This window comes from Rhinatrema bivittatum, chromosome 12 (genome assembly GCF_901001135.1).
Source record: "Rhinatrema bivittatum chromosome 12, aRhiBiv1.1, whole genome shotgun sequence".
NCBI classification, from domain to species: domain Eukaryota; kingdom Metazoa; phylum Chordata; class Amphibia; order Gymnophiona; family Rhinatrematidae; genus Rhinatrema; species Rhinatrema bivittatum.
Genome location: NC_042626.1, coordinates 8,881,525 through 8,897,044, shown reverse-complemented (window position 1 = coordinate 8,897,044; position 15,520 = coordinate 8,881,525).

The following is a 15,520-nucleotide window of genomic DNA, read 5'->3' as shown; positions in this document are numbered from 1 at the left end:
TAAGACAGAAATATCAGAGATTAATAAACAGTACTTCAGGTGCACAGAGAGATTAGTCAGTTATTCTGGATATTTCTAAGCACTGCTCCTGGAAGCAGTGTCAGGGAAGTGGCTGGGAGAAGCTTGCACAGCCCATGGTGCTCTGACTGGCCTCGCTGAGTCTCTCCCTGTTACCAGAGCTGCTCTGTTTCGGCTCGGCCTGCCTGGGGGCTTCTAACCAACATTTATCCAAGAGCGCCTGAAGGCCATGGGAATCTCAGGGAAAAGCCCTCCCTGGGCAATAGCAACACTCATTATAAAGCAGGGGGTGGCAAAATCCCGTCCTCAATAGCCCCAAACAGGCCTGGCTTTCAGGCTCTCCACAATGGAAGCAGTGCATGCAGATCTCTCTCCTGCATATCCGCTGTGGATGTTCTGAAAGCCAGGCCTGCTTAGGGCTGTTGGGGACCAGAGTTGTTATAAAGAGGCACTTGAGACAGCAGCACTGTGCCTTGGCCTGCAGGTGACTGGGGGTGGAGAGAACCCCCAGCTGCACCAAATGCCCTTCACGTCCCCACCCCACCTCCCTCTGCATCAACGGATTTCACCGCGGCAAAAAGTTTGAACCGAGCAAGCAGTTTGCCAAACCAGGGGCTGTTAAGCGGGAGCTAAGGGCTTGTAACAATAATTGCTGTCAGGCTGTACTGTGGGAGGTGAACTCTGACCCTCTGGGGCCCTGCACTAAGTAACTTGTGGAATAATTATCTTCAGACCTTAAAGCAGCTATACGAGAAGAAAGGGATATATAATTCCGCTGAAATGTAACTTCGTTAAGATCCTCCTTTTTCTGTTCTAATTTTGTCTTCCTTTTCTGAGGTGTTGAAAGATCTTTCGTATCTGCTCCCCACCGTATCTCACCCACTCCTCACATAGACATCGCACCCATGATGTGCAAAGCTTGATTATGACTTGGCTATCACATAGTGCTGGGTGTGAGAGAGAGGGCGGGGGGATAAGAAACAATAAGGCTTCCTACTGACCCCCCTGCCAGCCGGTCGGGTTTCCAGGGTATCCACAGTGAATATGCATGCTATACATCTCCATACATTGGAAGCCCATGATAGATTCTGTTTGCATATTTGTTAGCAGGAAGTACACATGGTACAAACGCACCTGCTTTTTCTGCTGGGGGGGGGAGAGAAAAATAGCCTCTGTCCTTTAGAAAATGGGATGTCTGTGTGCTGTCCCTGACCCCACCACTTCCCCACTGGAAGAGCACAGGCTATGGAGTCCTGCCTGACTCAGCCTGGCCAGCATCGACTCCCATATTACTGCTTTCTCAGCCTTTCCTGGCACGTTTCTGGATCCTGGATCGGATCGTAATTCCTACCTCGGGGACAGAAGGCGCTTGAGTGGTGCCAAGGAAACCAGGAAGGGAAAAATGTTTTCACAATCCTTGCTCGTCTGGCACTCTGCATTCATGGCTTTTTTTTTTTTTTTTTTCGTTTGAAGAACAAAGGGCACACAGATCTCCTCATTCACTGGCAGGTGGCAGATTGGGCGGGCGGCCTTCCTAAAATAATGTTTTGGGCAAGAAGACCTGTACCGGTGAATGGACTGCAGGGCAGTGCTGTTCAATACCTCAGCCAGGGCAGGCGGACGCATTAGGCGGGGTAGGCAGTGGCCTAGGGAGCCGTGGCAGAGTAGCCGGTAAGGGTGGCAGTTTTGAAAGGACGGGCAAGACGAGAAGTGGCGTGGCAGAGGCACGGAGCTGGAAGGCGTTTTCCGGGTATGTATTTCATCGAGGAGCTGGGGTCATTTTGCCGTGTGCGATGAGACAGAGAGAGCGAGAGAGAGAGAGAGAGATCACGTGATGACATCACCGCCTAGGGCGTCTGGACATCCTTCCACCGGCACTGACCTCAGCCACCCTAGCCTTATACCTAGGTGAGTGGCGTCAGGGTTCAGAGACGTCCCCGCCCCTCCCTCCGGCTATTGTCCATGACAGTGCCAACTTCAATGCCCATGCATATTGTGGCTGGAGAATGGAGCTGTACGTCAATGAAGCACAAACGCCTTTCTGCCTAAAAAGGAACAAGTTATCTTCCTGTGCCAGGTTGGCAGTTGGGTATTTATGTCATGCACAGCTCAAGTGATTAACTGTACATCCCCTGAGGAAAGCTGAGGCAATCTTCCAGCCGAATGGTTAAGTACTGGATAAGCAGTGGACAAAAACAGAACGAGCCCCCTCGGCCTATTAGGCGTGACCTGCTCATCTGAGCGGCAGTGCCAGGGTAGGTCGCCCTCCTCGCTTTGAAGCCTTCAGCATTATAAGAGACTTGACGTATTACCAAACAAACGCGGCCGGCAGGGAGACAGGTCAGAAAAGAAAAAAAGCCAGCAATGTAAAAATTAATCAGGGAGCAAGCAGCCCCCAACACCCCGGTTTCTGGTATCTGCTTTCATCACTGGAAATTTACTTCTGCAAAGCACCATCAGATCAAGAAGCAAGAGGCGTGGCAAATTCAAAATGATCCCTCTCTCGCTGTTCATGAAGTATAATTCTTTAATCAGAAGAACTAGGGTCTCTAGTGCCTCCATTACCTTCCTACCAATAGTCAGATGCAGTCACATTGCATCTCTGGAAGGCAATGTGACCTCAGCCTCATGCATACAGCCCAGATCAACCCGTAGGAGGGAGAGGTGAAGCCTCTGGCTCTCTCTTTACCTTGGTTCACGTATAAAGATTAGAAGCAGGTTTTGCTGGTCTTCAGATGCCTCAAGCCAGCTGAGTTTTCAAGATATCTACCATCAACATGCATGAGATGCATTGCCATGCAGTGGAAGCAGAGCATGCAAATGCATCTCATGAATATTTAGTGTGAATAGCTTGAAAACCTGACCAGCTTGCGGCACTCAAGGACCAGAGTTGTCTACCCCAGGAATACAAGAACAAAACCCAATGAGATAGGGAACGGGGGAGAGGGACAGGTTTGGTGGTCTAATGATATTATCACAAACTTAAGGGGGTCATTTTTCAAAAAAAGGGGCGGTGTCAAGATCGGAACAGGAGGAGTCGGGGCGGCACCGGGGCGGACGCCACGAAGACAGCGTGGACGGCGAAAAAGTAAGGAGCCTTTTCACTGTCTATTTCGCGCCCAATAGCACCACCTTTTATGATGGCGCTATTGGGTGTGAAAGCCAGGAGCGATCGCAGGCCCATCCCCCGCTTCGCTCCCCTGCACCACGCGATTCATGACGCCGCGGTAGGTTAGAAAATCTAGGCCTAAATTCATTAGGATTTTACAAGGGGAAATACATGTGCAGAGATTAAAAAAAAAAAAAAGAAAGTTACTGACCTTATTTAGTTGCTCTTGGCTCTCAACCCTTTCCTCAAGAGACACCCAGTCAGTCGTATTTTCAGGTTATGCACTATGAATATGCATGAGATAGATTTGCATACAATGGAGGCAGTGCATGCAAATATACCTCAGGCATATTCATGGTAGATATTCTGAAAACCAGACTGGCTGGGTGTGTCCTGAGGATCACGAACCACAGATCTAGAAGCTCAGATTGGAGGCTCCATGTTTTTCTGTGGATTCAAGATATTGCAGAGGAAGTTACTTAGCCTAATACGTTGTGAGCAGTCCCCAGGTAGAATAATTAGCTTTCAGTCTGAGGTATAACCACTAGAGTTTTTGAAGATGTGTGGGGGGAGGGGGAGGAGAAGTCTATAAATGCAAATATCCACAAATTAATAAACACATTTGTCACAATTAAGAGCCTCAAAGTATTAGAAGAAATTAAATGACATACAGGGTCACAGGTAATAGCATTTTTATTGTACGTCTTAAGGAATCTCCCCACAGGAAAGACTTTTTCTACTGCTATAATCCAGGGTAATTGTACATTTGGGTTGTTAAAATGCTTGCATCAGCCTACTAAAAAAAAAAATCTTATAAAATATGTATTTTCCAAGCTTCAGTATTAAATAATTGACATCCGAGCAGCTTGGTTATCACCCATGATAATTTATGCTAATGATATAACATTTGAACTTCCTTGGCATTTGGTATTGATGCTCTTGTCCTCAGTAATCCTTCGTAGAATGCATTGAGGAGCAGCCCCTCCGTGACACTTCTCGGCCGGGGGGTGAGCGGGCTGGGAATACAGAGCTCTGTGTAAGGACCTGACCCAGGCCACCCACCACCCAGTCCTGGATTTCCTAAATCGCACCCCACCCCCTAGCCCACCTGTCTGCTATACTGCAGGAATTTTCCAATTAAAAAAAATTAATAAAGTACAACTATAACCATCCTAGTGAATATAAGTTCCATAATTCACTAGGATGGTTAGGAAAAAAATGAATAACGGAGGATCCACTCGTAAAAAGCATCAGTAATCAGTTTTGGGGGTTTACATTTTACATTTGTTCATTTTCCAGATGGCTTCAGAAACTCTGAACCTGCAGCTTCACACCCTCCCTTCTGCAGGGGTACAAGGCCAGCCAGGACTCATTTGCAAACCATTGTCGGATGAAAATAAGCCACAGATTTTCCAAGTCATGAAGTGCATGCGACCTGGGCAAAGCTTGGATGAAGCGGGGCAGAGAAACAAACGTGTTTCAAAGTTCTGCATCCCGTGGAGAGAAATCTGGGGCAGACTACATATTCAGTCTCAACAAGGCAAAGCTGATTTACAAAACAAAACGACAAAATAAGGAAAACAACCCGCCCCATCGGCATATTAACAAATCTCAGTCTGAACTGGCAGAAGGAGCAGGGAGGTAGCAAGACAAAATGCACTGGGACCTGGCCCGGTTGCGTGTGATCTTCTGCACTTCCCACGAGGACAAGCAGTCAACATCTGAACCTGAGGGAGGAAGAGTCAAGAGGAATGCGAGAACCCTTGTCCACGGAGAGGACACTGAGCACCTGGAACAGACGTTGCAGTAACCAAAATACGTGGCAGAATTCAAGAATGCATGGGAGCCACGCAGGAGGACAGCCACGGACGGTAGCCTCGAATGAGCAAACTGCATGGAGCAGGGGGATCTTTTTAGCCAACATGTTCTGTATTTCTAGAGCATCCCTTCCCCCCAGCAACCTCTCCCTACACATCAGGCTTCCAGTCCAGTCAAAACCTGCCCCAGGTTGGGGCTAAGCGGCCATAGGCCTTCATTTAAGGCTCCTCTCCCACCTATATTTATTTGTTCCTATATTAATTTGCAATTATGAAACAAACAAGAATATTAACACTGCAAATGAAAACATGAAAGGGGAAAAGCCAGGACTAATAATGCATTTTTGCTCCTGTTAAACCCACAAATTAAAGAATGAAATAAACACAAGGGTAAAAAAAAAAAAAAAAAGATTACCTAAATAATGACCCAGGCCCCAATGTAGTAAAATGGGAGTAAAACGTGTGCGTTGACCTTTTGCGTACATTTTCTATATTCACGCACTGGAAAAAAATGTTAACTCCCGATGCAGCAAACGGGGAGCCCGATTAACTTTTGGAATTCCTTCAGAAGAATTTGGCGATATCTGATGTTATTTAAATGAGAGGGTGCAGGAGGAAGGGGTTAGCCTCCGAAGTAATAAGGTGGGTTTGGCTCCTGGTTTAACAAGGAGTTAGTGCACAAAAGACAGACACAGGCACACAGATTAGTGCTCCTCCATGCAAATCTCGTGCTAATCAAGGCATGAGCTATTACTTCCCAAGACAGAGAGGAGTGGAGGCTTAACACTGGACCACGGTGAAGTGAAGTTTCTGGGGGCTAGAGTTAGACTGGCATTCATGGTACTCGGGATTTATGTGCAGAAAACATGGTTTGTGCACAGTTTGTGTTTTCAGCAAATAAATTGTATTTATTTTGTGCATGCTAAGCACTTTTTTAGTTCCTGATGCATTAGCATACCATTGGATTACCCAACACAAAATCAGCCCCTGCAGCAATCAGCTTTTGCTTTAAACTAATCTTAAGTCCTAGAACAGAGGCCTCCAATTTCTGCCTTAATATCCAATCTCTTATACGTTTTCTAGTGTGGGGGAGACAAGGAGAAGAGATCTTTCATGGTTCTGAAATATCCAGGGTCAAACATTCTTCTAACGGCCAAGCCTTCAGTGGCAAGAATGAAGGAAGACCTTCAATTGCATCTTTCAGATAACACCAGTCCAGAAAAAGAGGCCGCCCATCACCACTCTTAAGGTGTCAAAACCTTAGAGAGTTTTCAAAATGTTTCATGTTCACACAGACTTCTGGCTTACAGACAACATGCCCTCTGCTTTAGGTCACCTCTGCATGGATGAGTCAAGGGATTTATTTCATGTGCCTGGGAGAATCTCCAGCAGCTCAGAAAGCCCTTGGATAACTTTACTGGGAGCTCAGAGTCTCTGTGTGCTTTATCATTTATTAGCATAGTATTAATTTAAATACACCTCATTTAATTTTGGTAAAATAAACTAAACAAAGCTCACAGTCAGAGACTGAATTGTGTTGACACGTGAGTGTATAGTCTGAGAGGTGAAAGCAACTAGAACTCAGGAGAACTCATTGGACTTCCTGAGTTCTAATCCCACCTCTGTCACTCAGTCTAAATAAACCCTTGTGGAAAGTCAGTTTGACTCATTCTCTTGCGTTTGTACTACTGTTATCTGGTTAATTATTGTATTAGGTCCTCCTCCATCCTAATGGAAACTGTCTGTCTTGCTTTCCAGCTGCCATGCTATGTGCATCAGAGGTGGGTGCACACATGTTTCTGGGTTGTTATCACTGATGATAGCCTTAGAATTTAATAGCATTGATACCACATGGTAATATTAATTCGGAAGCGGTACATAGAACTCGGAATTCTGGTGTAGATCTGATTTTCAGGACTCACTGTATGACATCAAGCGGGTCATTTCTCCAAGTCTACCAAAGCAGAAGCCAACATGGTGGCACACCGTAAAAAGTTCAGTTATGTTTTTTCAATGTTAGCTCTGATTGGTTACTATGGTCTTTGTCTCCCTCTAGTGGTGAAAAATTTGTCATTAAATGTTATAACGACATACTATATCTCAGAACGTGATCTTACTCCATCTGTGGCATCATATAAGTCAAAATGGGCAGGAGTGATCTCCAGTTGCTCCTTCCCCACTGGATCCTGTTGTCTAAATGGTGCCAGCCGGCCCTGAGGTCAATGCCATTCAGTTGACAGTCAACTGGAGATTGCTGCTGCCCCATTTTGACTTATTTGACGCCAGAGATGAGGGATGAGGGCAGGATAGGAGGAGGGCCGAGATGATTAACTTTTCTATTTTGGCAGTGATGGGGGGTTTTACAGCATGGGGTGTAGGGGAATCCAGCCCATTTGTTTCTATTTCTTGTTTGTTTGGAGCAGGTTACGTTTACAATTTTTTTTTTCATTTCAATTAAATGAAAAGAAATACAATAAACATCAAACAAAACAAAAAAGGAATTCAAAAAAATGAAAATATCAAAGATAAATCTTTTTCCTATGCACATCCCTAATCCACTATGCTTCCCATATCTCAAGAAATCTGAAAAGATCCCAGAATTAAGTGCAGGTAGCACATTGAGGGATAAAATACAGCGAAGGACTTTGATAATTGCCCTCTGATGGTCAACATTTTTATTCAGGACAAAATGCATCAAAAGAAAGGCAAGAACTGAATTTTTTTCTGGTAAATTCCTAGAAACATTTCTTGGATTTTAGATTTTATTACTGGCCTTCACCTTTCCAAACCCAAGCTCAAGCAAAGTTATTCAGGCACTGTGGGTACTTCCCGGTCCCCAGAAGGCTTTCAATCTCAGCAGCCTCTTTACTAAAGAGTTTTTTTTCCCATTTTGTGTCTAAGGGAATAAATGCTGAGTAAATCAAGCCCTGAGGCAATGGTGGGTGAAGTGACTTGCCCATGGTTACAAGCAGAATCAGTGGAATTAAAATCCTAGCTTCCCTGCTTGTTAGCCCGCTGCCCTCAGCAACTAGATCACTCCTCCACTGCCGCTAGGGCATTGTTTCTCGTGTATGGTGCTGGGGTAGCCACAAGGCTTACTGGACGTATGTAGTTTCTTGTCCTGGTTTCCCCTGCACATAGGACCCAGTGTCAACCCAGCAGGTGCTCGCAATCTCCTAACATCCTCATAACTAGAGCCGACACACCCAGGACATATTTCTTTCACGGATAATCCTTCCTTGGTGGAGTGAGAGTCCTCTTTCATTGGAAGAGGTCTGGCGTGAAATGAGTGTCCAGGTCCGTGTTCCAGCAGTGAGGAAGGGCCACTGGCTTGATGCCACTAAACTGCTCAAACCCCTGCATCAGCCACGTCCACTACTGGAGACCCTTCTTACCTGGCTCGGTCTATCTAGGGCTGCAAAGTTCTCTCCCTAGTCTGCCAGGCTGAAGGATGCCTCTCTGATCAAAGCCTTAGATCAGTGGTTTTTAATGCAGTCCTTGGGTCACACCTAACCAGTCAGGTTTTCAGGATGTCCATAATGAATATGCATGAGAGGTTTGCTAACAATAGAAACAAGGCATGCAAATCTAGCTCATGCATATTCACTGCGGATGTCCTGAACGTAAATCTTGAGGAACAGAGTTGGCCACTCTTGCATTAAAAGAATTCCTCTTCCAGTAGATCATATGAAAGTTGCAGGAAGGGCATCTCCCCCCATCAATTGTTTCTGTTTCTCTACGTCACAAGTCACAAGAAGTAGAAGTGAAAACTAAAGTTTACCTTCCCATTCACTTGTCACCCTCTAGAGTCATTGTTTCCTTCCTCATTCTGTGAAGATGCTGAAATAATAACCATTGATGGTTTTCTATGCCAAAAGTCCTGTCTCCAACAGTGGGCAGTCCAGTTCACCTCAGAAAGTAACCGGTATATAAATCTGCCTGGCGCGTTTCCAGAGCCCCCGCCAAAGGGAGAGTTGCATCTTTACAGAGGCACAGACGCCCGGCCGCAGCTTGTGCACAAGAGGATGCAGCGCTTGCCAGCTTGACAGCAGTTAGCAGAGACAGTGCAGCAGTTTGCCCAGACACCGGGGTGAAATGGAGAACCACTCAGAGCTGGGACATTTGTGGTCAGAAGAGGGGCTATACTGGGCTCGGGGGGAGGAGTGTATCTCAGTGCCCTTTTTTGGTACACGGTAAGTGACAAATTACAAGAGGTCTGGGTAACCCCTGACAGAGGAGGGGGATGAGAGGGGTATAGAGCCTATAGCAAGAATACCGTATACAAGAACGAGATATAATAGCGGAAAGCAGTCAGACACTGCTCTCTGTGGAACTGTTCGCTTTCCTTCCACCAATACCTTGTAAACCAAAGACACATTTTCCTTACAATAAAGATTGCATTATTGGTCATATTTGGTTTTCCTGTCTATTGGTATTGGGGACTAAGCACACACCGGCCAATCCCCTTGGTCTTGTATGTGCTGCTGCGGTGAAAGCACAGGGCAGGATTCACCTAGGATTGCCAAAGTTCAGGACAGGCTGATCCAGTCCTGGCCATAGCCCGCGGCCTGAAGGGACGTATAATTGCTTTATTTAGGAACGTCAAGTCGTCACAGGCTGTGAGGATAAAACCAGCTAGATCTGCCTGTCCTGAAAATGTGGAGTCAGTTGAGGTGGCAATCCTAGGCTCACAGTGGGCTACAGAGGTGACAGGTGGACACTCCTAGAGAGGGAAAGGGTGGGTGGTCTCACAGCCTGGGCAGTGGCATTGAACGCTGCACCTGCAGAGGAAGATTTTCCCCTCCAGGCCAGCAGGAGCGTCCGGCTCATCCCAGCAGTAAGGAATGGGATGGGGGATGCAGGGCTCATTCAAACTTTGACTATATTTCAACTCGATGGCTACTTTTATGACCTTGTGGTCTCCTTGAGACAATTTGAGAGCCAAAAGCTGTGCTGCTCTGCTAGTTTCACATGTAGCTCTGCTCCTGATGGATCAGATGAATTTGATTTCGTACTGAATTATTCATCTCTGCCGTCGGCATGGGCTCTCACGTCTCTGTCAAGTACATACTCAGCACTAATAAACACTTATAAATATTTATGTCCTGCATCTGCAGGCAGTGGCAGGGCCCTGCCAGTGTCAGCCACTTGGTTTTAGCCTTTGCTCATTGGAGATGGTGAACATTGGGTTTCAAAGCGCAGTGCTATTAGTCGGACATCCAATTCTTATGTTCGTTTTCAGTAACGTCATGTTCAGCAGCAAATAATGTGCAAGCCTCAGATTAAGCAATGTGTTTCTTGTATGCCTTCCGGTGGAGCTTGTCTCTTGTTGGCCTTCTGGCTTCCGAGCATCACATTGGTTCCTACGACTCTCAGACACGGCCAGGTCAATGTAGTCAGCTCTTCCAGTACCAGCCTTGGATCTAATGAGCAACGAGCCCCTGTTCTCAGCAGCACAGAGGGCTTTATGGATATAAAACTTTGAACCAGGCCCTCAAATGGTCCAATTTGGTCTTTTCTAGCACGTATACAACCCCTCTGTGAGTATAAGTCTCTGGAGGAGGCCTCCTAGGAGCCACGGATGCAGTTAGGGGAAAGTTTCCCTCCCGATGTGAGCACCAGATCATCAACTCGATGAGGGTAGGCACTCAAAACAGGAATCTGAGGCACTGAAACCCATTGGAGTCTGTACTACAGGGAGTGGTGATTTTCTGCCACATCACAGTGTTCTCTGTCAGCTGTGCTCTTGTGCACACACGAGAACCTTTTTGCATACACAGCTCACAAAAACTTAGAGGAAACATTGCTCAGCAACTTGGGAAGCTTTTTGAACTTCCTCCCTTTTCCCCACTGGGAAAAAGTGAAAGGTGGAGGCTGCTGCTGGACTCAACATGGGACCTTTTTAATGTAGAAAATTACCTTTGGATATTGTGTATCTGGACTTTCAGGAGGTATTCAACAAATTTCCTCATGAGAGACTCATCGGGAAGTTAAAAAGTCACGGGCTAGGAGACAATGTCTCATTGCAGATTGGTAAGTGGCTAAAGGGATAGGAAACAGAGGGTAGGATCATTTCTCTCACTGCAGAAAGGTAAATGGTGGAGTGCTCCAGGGATCTGTACTGGGACCAGTGCTTTTTAGTCTATTTATAAATGATCTGGAAAAGGGGAGTGAAGGGTGAGCTGATTAGGTTCACAGATGACACAAAATTATTCAAAGTTGTTAGATCACAAGCCAGTGGTGAGAAATCACATGATAACCTTGTGAGACTGGGGGACCGGGCGTCTATGACAGCTGAAATTTAATGTAGACAAGTGCAAAGTGATGCACATAGGGAAGAATAATCCAAACTATAAGGACACGATGATGGGGGTCCACCCAGGAGCAGGACCTTGGAGTGACTGTGGACATCACTTTGGAATCCTCAGCCCAGTGTGTAACAGCAGTCAAAAAAGCAAACAAAATGTTAGGCATTATCCGGAAAAGAATGGAAGATAAAACAGAGGATATCATAATGTCTCTGTACTGATGCATGGCGTAGTCCTTGGGATACCCCCAGCCAGGATATCCCCAATGAATGTGCATGAAATAGATTTGCATACAATGGAGGCAGGACATGCAAATCTCTCTTGCATATTCATTGAAGATAGCCTGAAAACGTGACTGGCCGGGTGTATCCTGAGGGGGGGGGGGGGCGTTAAATGTAAACCGATGTGATATGTAAAATCGAACACCGGTATATAAAAATAAATAAATACAATAAAATAAATAAATAAATAAAGAACCACCACTTCAATGATCATTATCAAATTGCATGAACAGATGGATTAAACCACAACTTGTAAGCGCTTGTCAGACACATTAAAAGACACTGAAAACTGAATGAAAAAGCCTGGACACTGCAATATTCTGTCATGCTGTATTAATTGGTGTTAACTAGAAGATGTTGACTTTATAGTAACATAGGGATCCCCGAACTCCGTCGCCAAAAGCCACAACTCAGTCGGGTTTTCAAGATTGCCACAACGAATATGCATGAGATCTATTTGCATATAATGGAAGAGGTCCATACAAATAGATCTCATGCATATTCGTTGTGGCAAGGTTATCATGTCCCAGCGATCCCTGTAGTACCACTTCCCAGAAACAGGTAATAGCGCCGCAAGGCACTGGCAGCTGGTTGCAGATTTTCAGGCAGGCTGATCCGGTTCTGGTTTTACTCCAGTGCACGCACGGATGTGGAGTTTTGCTTTTCCTAGGCCAAGAATTGTGGTGGTTGTATTAATTCTCTTGACCTTGTGGATTTATGGGTCAACAAGCAAGTCTTAGGTGAGACGTTTTTACTGGACTAACTCATCCCTGCTGAAGAGAGGTTAATTCTTGAAAGCTTCTCACAGATGTATTAAGTTAGTCCAATAAAAAGATCTCACCTACAGTTTGCTTGGTGACCTTTAATTCTACAGACTTTTCTTAGGGACTACAACAGGGAAATCAGAACTGCAGTTCCCTACATGTAATGGGATAAACCCAGGACCAGATCAACCAGCTGGCACCTACCAGCACCGATGCATCCTAGGCTCCGAGGTCCTCTGAATAAATGTGCGGTGATGCATCCTTTCAGCAGATGGCAGCGGATGTCTATCTTGCTATCCCTGTTCATTGCAGTGATCTGGGATTCAAGGCAATATATAGTTATAGGTTTCCAATGTGTGCCAGTCTTCCAAAGTCATTCAGAGGAAATTAAAGAAGAGAAAGGCACAGATCACAGTTGCAAGCTCCACCCACAGAGGTGTGATTGGGGGATGGGGGAGGTCTCCTGCAGGGAGATGTGAGGAGGTTTGATGAGAAGCAGGGGATCTTCTACAGGGAGGTGGGATGTGTGTACGTGTGAGAGAAGGGGTGTCTCCTGTAGGCAGATGTGATGGAGGGGTGAGGGGAGATCTCCTACAGGGAGGTGGGATGTGTGTACATGTGAGAGGAGGGGTGTCCCTGCATGCAGATGTGATGGAGGGGTGAGGGGAGATCTCCTACAGGGAGGTGGGATGTGTGTACGTGTGAGAGGAGGGGTGTCTCCTGCATGCAGATGTGATGGAGGGGTGAGGGGAAATCTCCTACCGGGAGGTGGGATGTGTGTACATGTGAGAGGAGGGGTGCCTCCTGCTTGCAGATGTGATGGAGGGGTGAGGGGAGATCTCCTACAGGGAGGGGGGATGTGTGTACGTGTGGGAGGAGGGGTGTCTCCTGCATGCAGATGTGATGGAGGGGTGAGGGGAGATCTCCTACAGGGAGGGGGGATGTGTGTACGTGTGAGAGGAGGGGTGTCTCCTGCATGCAGATGTGATGGAGGGGTGAGGGGAGATCTCCTGCAGGGAGGGGGGATGTGTGTACGTGTGAGAGGAGGGGTGTCTCCTGCATGCAGATGTGATGGAGGGGTGAGGGGAGATCTCCTACAGGGAGGGGGGATGTGTGTACGTGTGAGAGGAGGGGTGCCTCCTGCTTGCAGATGTGATGGAGGGGTGAGGGGAGATCTCGTACAGGGAGGCGGGGGGGTTCCTTTTTTGAGGAGTGAAGGGATGTCACCTGCAGAGATGAGCATGTATGGGGAGGTCTCATATATGGAAATATGATGAGAAAAGGAGTCTCCTGTAGGGAGGTGTGTGGAGGAGGGGGAGGGGGCAGGTGATTCCTGTAGAAAGGTGTGATGAGTGGGAGGAGTGTGTGTGTAGGAGGGAGGAGGAGTAGGTATAATGATGGGAGTGGGAGTGGGAGGGATCCTGCAGGGAGAGGAGTGGGAGGGCTCCTATAGGAAGGTGTGATGAGGAGGGGAGGGGAGCTGGGTGTAATAAGGGAGTGTGGGAGGGCTCCTATAGGAAGGTGTGATGAGGAGGGGAGGGGAGCTGGGTGTAATAAGGGAGTGTGGGAGGGCTCCTATAGGAAGGTGTGATGAGGAGGGGAGGGGAGCTGGGTGTAATAAGGGAGTGTGGGAGGGCTCCTATAGGAAGGTGTGATGAGGAGGGGAGGGGAGCTGGGTGTAATAAGGGAGTGTGGGAGGGGCTCCTATAGGAAGGTGTGATGAGGAGGGGAGGGGAGCTGGGTGTAATAAGGGAGTGTGGGAGGGCTCCTATAGGAAGGTGTGATGAGGAGGGGAGGGGAGCTGGGTGTAATAAGGGAGTGTGGGAGGGCTCCTATAGGAAGGTGTGATGAGGAGGGGAGGGGAGCTGGGTGTAATAAGGGAGTGTGGGAGGGCTCCTATAGGAAGGTGTGATGAGGAGGGGAGGGGAGCTGGGTTGTAATAAGGGAGTGTGGGAGGGCTCCTATAGGAAGGTGTGATGAGGAGGGGAGGGGAGCTGGGTGTAATAAGGGAGTGTGGGAGGGCTCCTATAGGAAGGTGTGATGAGGAGGGGAGGGGAGCTGGGTGTAATAAGGGAGTGTGGGAGGGCTCCTATAGGAAGGTGTGATGAGGAGGGGAGGGGAGCTGGGTGTAATAAGGGAGTGTGGGAGGGCTCCTATAGGAAGGTGTGATGAGTGGGAGGGGAGCTGGGTGTAATAAGGGAGTGTGGGAGGGCTCCTATAGGAAGGTGTGATGAGGAGGGGAGGGGAGCTGGGTGTAATAAGGGAGTGTGGGAGGGCTCCTATAGGAAGGTGTGATGAGGAGGGGAGGGGAGCTGGGTGTAATAAGGGAGTGTGGGAGGGCTCCTATAGGAAGGTGTGATGAGGAGGGGAGGGGAGCTGGGTGTAATAAGGGAGTGTGGGAGGGCTCCTATAGGAAGGTGTGATGAGGAGGGGAGGGGAGCTGGGTGTAATAAGGGAGTGTGGGAGGGCTCCTATAGGAAGGTGTGATGAGGAGGGGAGGGGAGCTGGGTTGTAATAAGGGAGTGTGGGAGGGCTCCTATAGGAAGGTGTGATGAGGAGGGGAGGGGAGCTGGGTGTAATAAGGGAGTGTGGGAGGGCTCCTATAGGAAGGTGTGATGAGGAGGGGAGGGGAGCTGGGTGTAATAAGGGAGTGTGGGAGGGCTCCTATAGGAAGGTGTGATGAGGAGGGGAGGGGAGCTGGGTGTAATAAGGGAGTGTGGGAGGGCTCCTATAGGAAGGTGTGATGAGGAGGGGAGGGGAGCTGGGTGTAATAAGGGAGTGTGGGAGGGCTCCTATAGGAAGGTGTGATGAGGAGGGGAGGGGAGCTGGGTGTAATAAGGGAGTGTGGGAGGGCTCCTATAGGAAGGTGTGATGAGTGGGAGGGGAGCTGGGTGTAATAAGGGAGTGTGGGAGGGCTCCTATAGGAAGGTGTGATGAGTGGGAGGGGAGCTGGGTGTAATAAGGGAGTGTGGGAGGGCTCCTATAGGAAGGTGTGATGAGGAGGGGAGGGGAGCTGGGTGTAATAAGGGAGTGTGGGAGGGCTCCTATAGGAAGGTGTGATGAGTGGGAGGGGAGCTGGGTGTAATAAGGGAGTGTGGGAGGGCTCCTATAGGAAGGTGTGATGAGGAGGGGAGGGGAGCTGGGTGTAATAAGGGAGTGTGGGAGGGCTCCTATAGGAAGGTGTGATGAGTGGGAGGGGAGCTGGGTGTAATAAGGGAGTGTG